Source organism: Festucalex cinctus, chromosome 9, assembly GCF_051991245.1.
Source record: "Festucalex cinctus isolate MCC-2025b chromosome 9, RoL_Fcin_1.0, whole genome shotgun sequence".
Taxonomy (NCBI): domain Eukaryota; kingdom Metazoa; phylum Chordata; class Actinopteri; order Syngnathiformes; family Syngnathidae; genus Festucalex; species Festucalex cinctus.
The window spans coordinates 14101051-14115395 of NC_135419.1; the positions used below are offsets into that span (position 1 = coordinate 14101051).

General features: G+C 38.6%; 1 protein-coding gene across 4 annotated transcripts in view; it reads left to right on the forward strand.

Moving 5' to 3' along the window:
- zdhhc15b (zDHHC palmitoyltransferase 15b) overlaps positions 1-14345 on the forward strand; it is a 60977-nt gene that overhangs the window by 9390 nt on the left and 37242 nt on the right. The gene's annotated exons all lie outside the window — the stretch shown is intronic.

A 14345-nucleotide genomic window follows, 5' to 3' on the forward strand; every position in this document is an offset into this window, starting at 1 on the left:
TTTCTAATGGATGTTAAAGGGATACTTGACTTATTTAGCCATTTTTGGCAGTCAAACATTAATATTTTGCCTATAATAAATTTTATATTTTCATTATTTTTCATGTACAATTAGTACCATTAAAAACACATTTTGCAACTTGCTGTCGACTGAAAATGACATCACAAGGGCTCAGGTAACCAATCACAGCTCAGCTTATGAATGCCACATGACCAAACCTAGATAACAGGTGAGCTGTGATTGGTTACCTGAGGCCTTGTGATGTCATTTTCAGTCGACAGCAAGTTGCAAAATGTGTTTTTAAAGGTACTAATTGTATGTGAAAAATAATGAAAGTATCAAATTAATTATAGGCACAATATTAACTTTTTATTGCTATAATGGGCTAAATAAGTGAAGTATCCCTTTTAAGTAGAGATACATACATAAATTTTGGTGATGATTTATTGTACTTTTGGCGTTACATTTTTATTTACATTTTAAGTGTTTCGAACTGAGCTAACTGTAGACGGTGTATCGCGTTAAACAGTTTTTCAGTTTTTAATTTTTTATTTTTTTAGCCAAAGCTAAAATAGCTCTCAGTGTCGCACTTTGGCGCAGTGCCTTCGTTCGCATCCAGCGCAATTGCCAGCTACTTATTATTACAAGGCCCATTTGTGCCACTATAGCTGGCAGTCGTGAGCTAGCTAGCTGTGCCTACACCCTGAAAATGCGAAGTTGTAAGGTATAATTTTCTTTTTAATTTAAAATAATTTAGTTTTTTTGTGTGTTTTTAATTCTCATCTTTCTTTGCTGATATGACATAACACAAGCTCTTGGATTGGCTTTCACTGCAGGTGTACCTAATGTTTTGATCAGATTGTGCTACACATAATGTATGCAAGTACATATTCAATACCACAATATTTTTAAATGTTAACTGAAGCCCAGTTACCATGTATTAAATTGGATGCCAAGAGCGCATATAGAAATAGGGAATAAAAGATAAGTCTGGACTTTGTATCTCTTCTGTACACAGTGGGGCAACAAGTCCCGACATGTGGAAGCATGGCCTGAAAAAAAGAGGGGAAAAAAAAACACAGCTGTTTTGCACAGACTTTGCTTGTGTCAAGTGAAAACAAACTGCAGGAGTGTTTTAATTAGATCACTGTTCTTGAGATATCAGTGACAGCGGGATGGATGGTGCGAGCGGCATGAAGACATCAATAGCACAATTCAAGTCGGAGACATGTTGCGTACGTTAGACCACCCTCGAGCTGTCTTTTTGGAAAGCACACCCCACTTGCCGGCCCCTTATCAACACAAGCAGCAGCATGATGTACAACCAGTACATAGAAGGGAAAAAAAAATCACTTATTTTTAACTAGATTTAGGTCTGGGCTCTAACTTTCATTCACATTTTGCTGTTCATCATCCCCATCACAGTTAGTGATTACGCAGGTTTAACATTTACGATTCCACACCACAGGATAATCTTGAAGTGACTTCCGATAATCGGGCCTGTGCTGACTTGAATCAGAATAGAAAAGAATGAGCAAATTCAAACTGTGGAGAAAATTTCATTTTGTTTTTCTTTTAGATGTGAGGCATAAGCGGTATGGAAAATGAATAGTGTTGTTCTCCCCGTGGCCGCGTGGGTCTTCTCCGGGTACTCCGATCTCCTCCCACATTCCAAAGACATGCATGGCAGGTTAATTGGGCCCTCTAAATTGTCCCGAGGTGTGCTTGTGAGTGTGGGTGGTCTCTGTGTGCCCTGTGATTGGCTGGCAACCAGTTCAGGGTGTACCCCGCCTACTGCTCAGTCAGATGGGATAGGCTCCAGCACCCCCTGCGACGCTTGTAAAGAATAAGCGGTCAAGAAAATGGATGGTTTGATGGACATCTCTCCAAAAAGTTTTACAGTTACCTATAGATGCCACAAGATGGCAGCAAACCACTAAATTCCTATTGGCCAACTATAAGAAGCTCCTCGTATTATGTCAACATAGTTCCTTGGCACCAAGATGCCAGAAGAACAATACTTGTATATTAGACAGGCCTTTGACCAAACATTCCGTTGCATGTGATGCTGGCATTTTGTTTAATAAGGCACCGATTTGTTGGGCAAACCGCTTGAAATAAACTCAAGATTAAGAAAATAAATGACATGAATGAAGGCTGCACGCACTTATTTTAAGTGAAGTCGGTGTCTTCACTGTGGGCAAAGGAATTATTTCTAAACTTCACCTGCCTTCCAACCTTTAACAATGAGTTTTATCTACTGCCCTTTATAATTTTATAGCCTCACCTTTCAGATGCAAATAAGTAAATGTCAGGAAAATCTTACTAAGATCATTTGCGTATGTTACCAGGTGTTCCCTCACTACTATTTGAAAGCCACACCCTCAAATTTTTTATTTTTTTTTTTAAGCTAAATAGTGGTTGTAAACTAAAAGTTTTAAATGTAAAATATTTTGGTTAGTATGTCCGTCTTATAGTGCTGAGGTTGGGCTCCGGCCTTGAGTTTGCATGTTCTCCTGTCCCCCACCACAATTTTTCTGTTTGTGGCCCTCCGTGGAAAACGTTTGGATATCCCGCTGAGACAGTACGACTTGACACCCTCCAAAGCACGCAGGCCTGCTTAGCAGATACTTATAGTCCGACTATAAATCTTGCTGGTGTGTCGGGCCCTCATTGAAGTCGGCGCAGGGACAGTGGCTTTCAGCACTATGAAAGGTGGCGAGGGTGACGGATGCCCTGGGGCCTCCGCTCCGTGAATTGGCCGAGGGGTTGGCGAGGAGTCGGGTCAAGTGCGGCTTTGTGCGAGAGGACATCGGGGCGCTCGCTACACAGGGGCCTGAAAAGAAGTTTTGTCTCAGTTTAGGGCAGAGATATGAAAGAGACCAGAGAGGAGGAGGGACAGAGAGAGAAGCGTGTAGTCAAACATAGAAATGATCTTGCTAGCTTGTGGAGGAAAAACTCAAGAAACTCATGAAAATTATTATTTTTTGACTGATGATTAATAAGTAAGGATGCGCACTTATATTAAGAGTATAAGAAGAAAGTTATTGTTGAATTGTATTTATATAATCAGTTTTTCAAAAATGATAAAGAATGTCATTGTCATCTGTCTGTATGTGTTCTTGCAGCTTTTGTATGTGTGAGTTGTAATGCTAATTCTTATTAGCCTGTTAATTACGTTTTCCATTCAAAGATAGCAATAAGCTAGTAGTGTCTCTAAAAAGACATTTTTCTTGTAGTTGAATCTAAAATGTACGTACGGTAATTCTTTTTGTTGTCTTTAGTTTTATAGTAGTCCATCTGAGGTGTCTCTAAACAGCCTAAAGTACACTCAAGGAAGGCGGAAGAACATATGCTACACACTCGTTTTTCTTTGATTCTTAAGTTTTTATGGTCGTGAGAAGCGACAATCGAAATCCTGATTACATTTCAACTAATTGCCCAGTTGGTGAGTGGCAGCTTATATTTACAGGAGACCGATTATGAGATGAGCCTAAATTGTCTAAGAGTGGCGCTAGCTAGCTAAGCTAGCTATACAGTCATCAATTAACTACAAAAGCAAAGATACATATTTGGTGTTTATTGTTGAATGTTTTTAATAAATGAAAATAGACTGTATTGTAAAATATAACCATAGAAATTAGACACCTTACAAAAGAAAATGTAAAGAAACCAACTTGAATTCTACAGTGTAATGTAGCCAAATGTCATAGTTTGTGAAAGCAGTGTTTATTTATTTTCCCCCCAAAAATGTTTATAAACCAATTTTTTATTTAACTGGGGTTCCATTAAGGCTCCACCTTTTGATTATTATATATTTTTCCCCACTTCATTGGAGCTATGAAGAGCATAATGCTCACTTGTAACTCAAGTCACTGCTCTTAAGTCAATGGAAAACCATCACCCAAGGTACCACTACGGTATATGACAGTTTGGTTCAATTCAGTTTGACTTTTTCAGTTAACAAAAGATGTAAAAGTAAGTGCTGACAAGTGAAACAACAAACAAATTACAAAAAAATGACAAGCTAATAATACAAAAAGTGGCTTTTTATTGACTACTTGCTGTCTTCTTCTCACATAAACGCCATATTTTTCTTGACATAAAGGTCAAATTAAATCAAACTAGTGAAAAAAAGTGGTACCTTTTGATTCCTTCTTTTTTTGGTAGCTATTAGAACAACATCTGTTGCTGGTCAGCTGTATTTTACAGTTGACAAGGCAGATTTATGGCCGCAAATATACGCGCGCGCGCACACACACACCGACTTAAAATGTTCCCATATGCCACGAACCTGCCGAGGATATACAAATGAAGATAATGACCTCAAGTGTACGTCTGCAGCTTTGAAGTCGCTCTCCCGGGAGCACGCACACGCACGCATGCAGTCCCAATTGAAAATACACTCGCAGGCCTGGATTGGAGGCTAACAAGTGCCTCACCTATTTGTTTGGATTAGAAAAAATTCATAGGTGTCCTCTTCGGGAAGGTTAGCAAAGGTCTGCTTAGCCAAATAAAGTGGATATGTTTTACATATAGATTCATGTTGGATTCAATTATGGAGCCTCGCTGGAGGACTGTTTTGACATTTTGGGAAAGCTGCTTGTTCATGCTGGTGATGTTCTCGAGATACAGTATTTCTTTGAAGTCTGTGCAGGAGAAACAACTCGCTGTTCCAAAAGCTGCTCCAGAACTTTGTAAATACCGCCATGCATCTCATTAGGTAAACTAATATAACAAAACAAAAAGGAATGCTTGGTTATGTAATCTGTTGACGCTCATTCAATGTCAGGAAGTTTTTTTTTTTGTTTTTTTTCATCATGGCATTTAATCCCAATTCATATATTACATTTTTTTTTTTTTTTTTTTCATGTGATGGGGTAAAGAAGTGTCTGAAAATGGCTGCCACTCAATGAGCTGTCTCCAGGTTAGGTTAGGTAACCCTAGTCCTACGTCAAGTCTAACACCTCATGGCCCCAAGTTTTCATAACTGTTGTTCTTTCTTTTGACAGCAATTACAATTTTTAAAATGAGAAAAATATAAACAATAAATTTGTGTATATAGTTAAAGAAACAAACTAGGCCTGTTAATAAACATTTTTTATTATTATTGATTGATCTGTTGCTTATCTTGTCAATGGATCATACAAAAGCTTTAATTGACATCTTTTTATATATAAAAAAACATAACATTATTTGAAATTGACAATGTATAAACATAATTAATTATGATTATGATGAGCAGTCCTGTGTTTTTTGTTTTTTTGTCGTCATACTCGAATGTAATTACACATCCACTACAGTAGGTGGCAGTAGTACTCTCCGTCGTCAGAAAGTACGCAAGGAGGATTGCTCCTTTGCAGAGGTGTAATTACAACAATTTTATAGACAAACAATACTATTTATTCTCACAACGGAGAGATGGGTGGGTGCAAAATTTTTCTTCTTCCTAGGGTGGGTGTAACAAAAAATAAATAAATAAAAATGAGAAGCACTGCCTTAATGGTTTGGTCCATAAAATGTTGGAAAGAACGCACAAATCTTATTGTTGTCCAAAGTAAAGCAAATGTTTGCAGTTGTCCCCCCCCCCCCCACAAAGACAAGTGATCAACATTTTTTTTGGTGCCAAGTTTTTCAAGAACGGTTTTCCAGCATTTTGATGGTGCTGTGTCCGAAAAAATGACATTATCTTTTTCCAAATTGGCTCTAGTTGTTTATACACTCCATATTTTTTTGTTTTAAATGCAAATTATGACATTGGTATTCGTTTTCAGTCCCCGCGGCCCTGAACATGGTAAGCAGTGTAGAGAAAGGATGGGTAGATAGATCGACAGATCAAAAATACTGTTCCGTCAAACACTGAAAAAGATGGCCTCCTGCTGCTTGTGACACATCACATCTGATCTGGGATCAGGTTCTCGTGAACCCCTCTTAACCTCAGCCACGTGAGGGCACCAAAAAGATGGCGGCACTTGATGTTGGCGGCGAGCCCGTTTGGGGGTCAAAACCCAGCACGTCACGGTCACCCAAAAAGTTGCAGGGAAGAGTCGCACGCTCCCAGAGAGAACTGCTGCTATCATCTGTTCTTATTTTACCTTTTGTCAAGCAGCATGTGGAAAATGATCTTCGCTGTGAGTTATTTGCAGAGCTGGATTCCGTGTTATTTCATTCCCAAGCAGAGACATAACAGAGAGGGTCTCCACTTTCATGCAGGTGGTCCCTCGGCCTTGTTCAAGGGCGCCGTGTTCGCCTGGGAGGGAGGCGGGATTGGGAGAGAAGGGGGGAACGGACAGATGCATGCGAATGTAGGTAATGGTTTAACATTTCATGGACTGCTCACCCAATGTAAAGAGAGATTTCATTCATTAGTTTGCGTTGCTTGCATGCATCTCACCTCCCGACCCACGACCGAACATTTTAAACCTTACGTTGCTATGGGGGTATCTGTAATTGTAGTTCGTCATACTGTAAACCTCCCTTTTATCATGGGTTGTAGAATCGCTCTTCCACTATTTCAGTTTTTTCTTGAACAGTTAATAACGCTATTTTGGTCAAACGGCTGTCAAAATCATGTGTATTTCCACGTTAAACCACTAGAGGACACTACACTTATTTACTGTATTGAAACTGTGTAAATTTGAAAGAAGATGGAAAACATGAAGTATCTCAGCGCAGTTGAGTTTTCGTTGAAAATTAGTGAAAGTAGTCCGATGTTATACTGTTTGTTGCTGTTGTTGTTGTTTTTTAGGGCAACAGAAAGTGACGGCTGTAGTTTCATTTTATGATGCACATCATTGAGCATGATTAGTAATGTAGATTGTGAGATATGTTGAGTTTGTTAATTTGGTAAATATGGGATTTGTTGACTGTAATTAAAACACTTTGAACTAGACTAAGTGCAATTTCTGAAGAAATTGCGTGGGAATGCTGAAAGCTAATAGCTGAATGCTCAGATTTGAAATGAATGAGGAATGCTTTTGAAGTAAATTGAGAGATAAAAGTGGGCGTGGAAAGTGATACTTAGAAAAAGTTCAATGTCTGTCCCATTGAAAATGAATGGGAAAAAGTTTGTTAAATGGTAAATTGTGCAAATACTTAGTGTGGAATCAGACGATATATACCCCAGAAGGTGTGAATTTTTGAAGCTAGTTGAAATTTGAACAGTGTAAATTGGAAGTATTATGTGGGAGTTGTTGCGCAGCAAAAAAAGTGTGGAGAATAAAAATCACAATAACATATGTGGGAATGCTTCAGCATTCCCACAATAATCACTAAATCTGTACAATAGTTTTGTTTTATTGATTGCTCTCAATATTTTGTATTTTGATGTCAGTGTGCTAAAAGACTTAATAAAGTGGTGTAACTGCGATAAAAAAAAAAAAAAAAAGGCTATTTAAATTGTGTACTCCGATATCGCAGATTTTACTTATTGCAGGGATGGTCTGGAATGTACCCCTTGAGATGGAGGAGAGTTTTCTAATATTTTAAATGATCAGTCTTTCGGATATTTTAAATTCAGTTTTAACATGATGTGATTATGTTTTTGATATCTAACTGGTGTTAAGACTAATCAAAATGACATATATCCATGACATATATCTCAAACTGGAGTTAGATATCCATAATTCACTAACTGAACTCTACAACTAATATCCGTAGTGGGAAAACCATTTACATGTGAATGACAAAAGTGACATCATTTGCCCTAAGCAAAATGACATTGCTAATATCTGTAATTTAGTTTTGACTAGACAAAACTGAATTACAGATATCTTTATCTGTTGTTTTGACTAGTCCCAATTACATTATAGACGATCTTCAATGAAAATGCCAACGATTCAAAACGTGATTACAACAAGGGATGATTGACACGTTCTTGTGAGAACAGCAATCGCGTCTCCACGTGTGTTTCTTCGCTTTAACCCCCGAGCGCTGTGACATTCGGGCTTAGTTTTGGAGAGTGTGTATGCGTGATCATGATCCTGTCTGATGAGGGAACAGGCCCTTGGAGCGAGACTATTATGTTCACTACAACCCAGAGCAAGGATCCAGCCTCAAACAGATGTTAGGCGGCCTTTGTAGAGGCCTTGGCACGCAGCCCAGGCCTACCTATCTGCACAGCTATTTACATGGCAATCCAGCTGCTCGCTCTCTTTTCCCGCTCGCTCGCTCTCCTTTCGCTTGTGCGCGTGTTTGCGTGGCCCCTCTCTCCCCCTCGCCGTTTGAAATCAAATACCCGCTCACGTATAAACTTTGATCAATCAAAGACACTAATTTGTTTAGCTGACAAGACAAGCTGAATGCAGGTTCGCTTGCAAGGGGGATGAAAAAGGCCAGGCGGTCCGGATCCCAAAATATCTTTGTGCTGACACAAACCTTTTTACCCCGCCATTTATTTTTAGTTATTTTTTCCCTCTTAGAAAAGTCTGCTGATATTTTTACCTGCTGAACTTTTTGTCTGTGCTGGAGATGTGGACGATTCTGGAATCTGCTTTCTCAGTCACTGTGTGAGCTGATGTCGGAAGTTTTGCGCTGCATTGAAGTCATGTCTCACCATTGCCAAAACCCTTGAAACAAACCACTTTTCGGATCCTCTTTGCAAGGTGGTGAGGTACCTAATGGGTGGTTCAAGATTGAGAAAAACACACACACAAAAAAAACCCCCAGTAACATACCTTTTATCAAGTCTGTCACTAAGCCTGTCTTTGGCAAATCTCAAATGATCAGGATTTTCTAACCTCAGTTAAACTTTTGAATCCAATATACCGCTTAAAGATATTTTTCCACAACCTCACTTATTCTATCTTACAGCAAATATTCAAATATTCTCTTCAAACTGGACAGTCCCGGTTTTTAGCTTTGTGTTTCGAGTCCTGGTGGATTTCGCCAGCCCCGTTGTTTTGTCACACTTTGACGCAGGTCCCGTCCCAGTGTCTAAGTATTTGGGTTTTTTTTTTTAGTCTAGGTAGTAAGGGTGTCACGATTTCGATTTTTTATCGAAATCGATCGAAATTACGTCACGATTTCGAGCATCGAAATAGAAGGGAGGACACACGATTCGATGCCAAATACAGCCTGAACAAACTATATCCCAACATTTACAGTTGCGATATAGTTTGTTCAGGCTGTATTTGTTCCATGACTTTGGATACAATATATTTTTTGTTGTTGTTGCACATTGCACATTATTTTAAGAGGAACGCACAGCACACTGTTGTAACCAAAAACAGTCAATAGATGGCAGGCACCCACTGTGACTTTTTGTTTTTGTTTTTTTATTTTTTATTTTACACTTCAGTAAGAACAAGACGGTTAACTTTATATTGTAAATAAATTCTTTGAATTTGATCATTCCTGCCTAATGTCAATTATCATATATTACATAAATTTACACAAAAATAATATGGAAATTGCATCACCTATATGTAGCCGATCTTTTGAAATAAGATTTACTGTACAATGAATAGAACCAATGATCATAGACTAGCCTTAGCCTACAGAAGCATATGCCTCTGTGTTATAAAGTGGGGGAGCGGAAAAAAAAAAAAAAAAAAAAAATCGAAAAAAAATCGAATCGTGACCCCAAAATCGAAATTTAAATCGAATCGTGGAGTTGGCGAATCGTGACACCCCTACTAGGTAGCAAGTCAATTGTTTTTATACCATGTGTATGGTAATCACACAGCTGTCATAGCGATTCATACAATAAACCAATTAAAAAAGGAGCTAACTGTTAAATTCCTTCTTATTTACGTTCACATTCACATTTGCACTTTCATTCTCATCCGCATCTAAACGCTAGCAGGCATGACTGTTTTCGTCAATATCAGATATAGAACTACTTCTTGCTTCTGTGTCTTAAGAATCATGGGAAAGGTAGTCCGACTAGCATAATGCTGCGGTCACCGGTCAGACCCAATGCTAGCTGAGCTTTTCTGGAAGGTTATTTCCAGTTTCGCACCTGAGGTAACCAGCACAGCCAGCTTCCAATAGTTGTCGGGACAAACCAAAAAAAGAATGGATAATGTTTAGTGCAGTGCATTGTTTAGCTCTGTTTAACTGTCAACCAAGATAGTGTTTGGCATTAGCTAAAAAAAGCACACAAAAAAGCACATCACCAGTAACCAGATTGACAAGTAATTTCATTTGTTATAAATAGTTCCTGGGGAGAATGTATTGTATATTTGATTGTCAGCAAAATTGTAGGGTCCTGTTTTTTAATGTTGGAAAATTGGCCACCCACCTCTAACAGAAGCAATCTTAACCAAATTCAGTCAAATAAAATTCACTAATTATCCATCATCACCAGTGGACTTGCACTGCTTCTGCTATCAACACGGCTGTGAATAGAGAAGAGCTAGTTTGCAAAAGCACAATCAGTGGTGCCAAATTAACTTAGCTTAGCTAATGTAGGGTTGCTATAGCTAGCATTTCCAGTCCCCATACTGTATGTAGGTATGAAAACAAATATTATGACACAATTTATTGCAAATTATGACTTGCTGACTCCCAGGGGTGCAGGAACTCCAGTTTGAGAACCACTGTCCTAGACTAATTTGGAACGGAAGGAAGCATCATGTGCAAGTGGAAGGAAATGGAGTCAAGTCAGTAGAGGGCGCTGATGTTTTCCCAGCCGACACCTCACATTGCCTCATATAAGCTCACGCTATGACAAATGAAGATTCATTAGTTAATTAAAGTGGAAAGTTCATCTTTTTTGTCCTTAACATTCCTCATTCAACTTTGCTGAGTTATGTCCCCGTTCGTGCAAATCAAAGTTGTTGTTCGTCTGACGTCGCTGCTAATCTCCCCGCTGTTGTCAGACCTGCCATATTACGGAGGTCATTTGCTGTCAAGGGTGATGCACAATTTGGCGTGACTACGGAGGCCTCCGCACGAGAATGCTTGCAGTTTGTTTACCAAACAGGATTAACAGAAGGCATGTCTTTGCTGTGCTCACGGACATGAAGCAGGTCCTCTCCCAGAGACGTTCTAATTGACGTTTTGGCAATCACTTGTGCACAAAATCACTAATGGAGCCTGTGGGTTCATTGTTGATGAATTGTATTGTAGGGAGAAAATGGAAAAGCAATCCACTGTTTCCACGTGAAGTCCTCAACGGCTTCAACTTTGATGTTATAAGGGCAAATAGTTGTTAGGTTGAGACAATCTCTCCACTGGCAAAAAAGCGGAGCAGAGGCCGAAGAAACAGGTGCAGCGTGTTCATCACATCCTGATGGACCAGACGGAGGGCCAAAAACATATTGGACGTGTTTGCAAACAGATGGCGAATGTTAGCTCACTTTGTCCAGCAAGAAGGGAAAGAAGTAAAGAAAACAATAGTTTAATTGCAAGCGGCATGAAGGACACGAGGATCGATAGAGACAAGCTTGTACTTTTAATTTGGAGCAGATTTCTCTTGAATGTTGTGCCAAACTATTGGTGAGAGTCCTGGTGACGACAACATCCAACTGCTAAATTGGGCAAAACCACAAGCAGCAACATTTGAAAACAAACTGTTGCCATCATAAATTCACAAATAGGCAGATCATTTACTTGGCTGTTTAATTTCATACCTTGAGACCCAACTACAGTGGTACCTTGACTCGCTAAAATTTTTTTTTGCTTTGACGTGCTAGCAAAAATTTGTGATATGGATGCTAGTGAGTCTTCAAGTCTTCAAAAAAAAAATCTTCTAATTCTGTTTTTGCTACTGTCAGTTGACGTGAACTTTCGAAGTAAACCTAATACAAAGAGAATTACAACGACATTACTGCCTTAGGAAAGTCTGCTAGCTTAATGCTAACACGATAAAACACGCTATTAGCAGGCTAAGAAATGGCGTCCGTGTTTTGATGTTATAACCCCTTCAGCAATGCATATTTGAAAACGGTAAAAACTGTAACAGTAGCGACACGTTGAAACGCAAACACTCCCATCCATATGTTCTTTGTCCTTCGTTTAGAAAAAAAAAAGTCCAATATTACTGGCTGTCTTATTACTGCCCTCTTGTGGCCAAGGTGTGCACATCCAAAGTTTTGTGTTACAAGAAAGCATAGAACGAAGGAAAGTCAAACTTTTAAATCGCTGGGTTAAAAGTAACCCAAGAGCTTGATGCAAAATGCTGGGTTGTTGGATTTGATTGATGAGTTGAAGTTGTTAAAAAAAAAAAATAAATTGGTTACTGCGCTATCCACCGTTAAAAATGAGGGGTAAAAAATAAACGGGTTTTAATAAAACTATAAAATAAAATAAGTTGTTTTTTTTTAATTTAAAAAGGGGGGGATGGAAAAACTAAAAAAAATGTTAAAAAGAAAAAAAAAATAGAACTCTTTAACTAAATGTCATTTGCCTGTGCAGGTGTATGATGTGTCATCATCAAGTGGTTTAGTTTTAACGTGCTTTTGATTTTCCACAATGTGTTTTTCTGTCCACTGTGTGTGTCATATTTTCTAGCATTCCTCAGTCACGTGCCCCCCCACCACCTCAATTCAACACACGCACAAACATACACACGCACACCTTCCATCTTCTGTGTTTGTATCACAGCTTTATTTCTCTTGTAAGGTCACGCAGCAGCACAGCTGGCATCAATATGGCAGACGTCTTTCTCCGTCCAGCGCTGGAAACTTATATTCATCGGGCTAATCAGTTTAAAAGATAATGAAAACAGAGATTGTTTACAGAGATTAGGCCCTTTGGAAATGGAGTAATCAGCGTTTTGCGAGCGAACTGACAGCGCTCTGCGCGGCAAAAAGCGAGCGACGTCGCCTGAGCTCTACCAGCCCTGATGTCATGGCAGATCGAAAGAAGATGGAGGACGTTCTTCTCGGCTCCTCTCTCCGTTTGCTCCTCTTTTGCTGGAATGAAATTAGTCAGCGTGTAACGGACGGGGCACCTGTCAGCCAGATGTGTTTGAGTAATGAGCAAAGTGGAGCATGAAGTAAGCGTTTTGACAAAAAATGTGGAGAGCAAAATTAATCTCGGGCCTAATTTCACTCCAAATATGTGTTTGGATTTATGTGGATGACTTCAGAGAGGTGCTACATCTTCAACATATTTGCAAGCGTAAACGGCAATGAAGCGCATTCGTGAGAGCTTGTTGCCGCGTTGTGTTGTTTGTTGCCGGAGCAATTTGAGCCCGTTCCCATTTTATTGATTGGACAGACACAGAGGGCCTCGTCTTAATTGGGGAGGGGCTCGCTTGTAAGCCACGAAAGAAATTATCAGCATCTCACATCTCATCCAACAAGGGGGGAACATATGTTTAGGATTTAGACTCTCATGCTTGTACCACCACCCCCCAATTCACCAGCCAAGCAGAAATTGTACACTTTTAAAACTGCTGGGTTCAAAGAAACTCAAATTGGGTGCAATAGCTAACCCAGCGCTAGGCCCAAAAGGGACCAAGCAATGCTGGGTTTATTATATCCATCACGTTGGGTCAAGATTTTGATCCAGCAAGGAATAACAAAACGTCCCATACTGATGACTTAACGCTACCAAGAAATGGGTTACCAGTATATCAGTATAGCAGTGGATACAAATGAGCAATTAATAATTTTATTACCAACATTTTAAGAGAATAAGAAACAACTTTTCCCTGTCAGGGATCACAGATGCCACAAACCATTTTTAGTCCAGTTTTGAGACCAGCAGCGGCGTAAAGGGTCTTGCCTAGAACATAGTTTTTTTTTTTTTTTTTTTTTTTTTTTTTTTTTTGATGGGACATAGATTGTAACGGTATCTCAACTTCCATACATTTGAAAGAAGATAAATACTTTCTATTCTTTGTGAGTACATATACCTTGAAATAACCTGTTACCTCGCCCAACCTTAATTAATATCTTACATGAGCGTTTAGGATTAATTTTAAATGTATTTATTTCGGTATTGCTGTACAAACAGTCATTTTGGAATTGTAGTTTACTTTATTGCACAATTCTTCACAATTTTTTTTTTTTTTTTTTTAATCTTGCACCCAGAAAACACTACTGTATATATCGACACCCTCTTAAATAATTGCCTAATCATTTTTTAAGATTTTTCAGAAAACACAAAAATTAAACCATTTGCATCATGAGCAGATGATTTAGGCAAAAAAAAAAAAATGTTTTTGTAAAAAAATAACGGGAAATTATTTTAAGAGGGTGATGATATTAATAATAATAATAATAATAATAACAATAAAACTAATACTAAAACTAATAAGAACTAAACTAAAATGAAGCATTTTCAGAAAAATGTCAAACTAATAAAAACAACAAAAAAATTACTTGTTCAAAACATTCATTAGAACTCACCAAAAAACAGCAACAACAACAAAAAACACCGAAAGTAAAAAT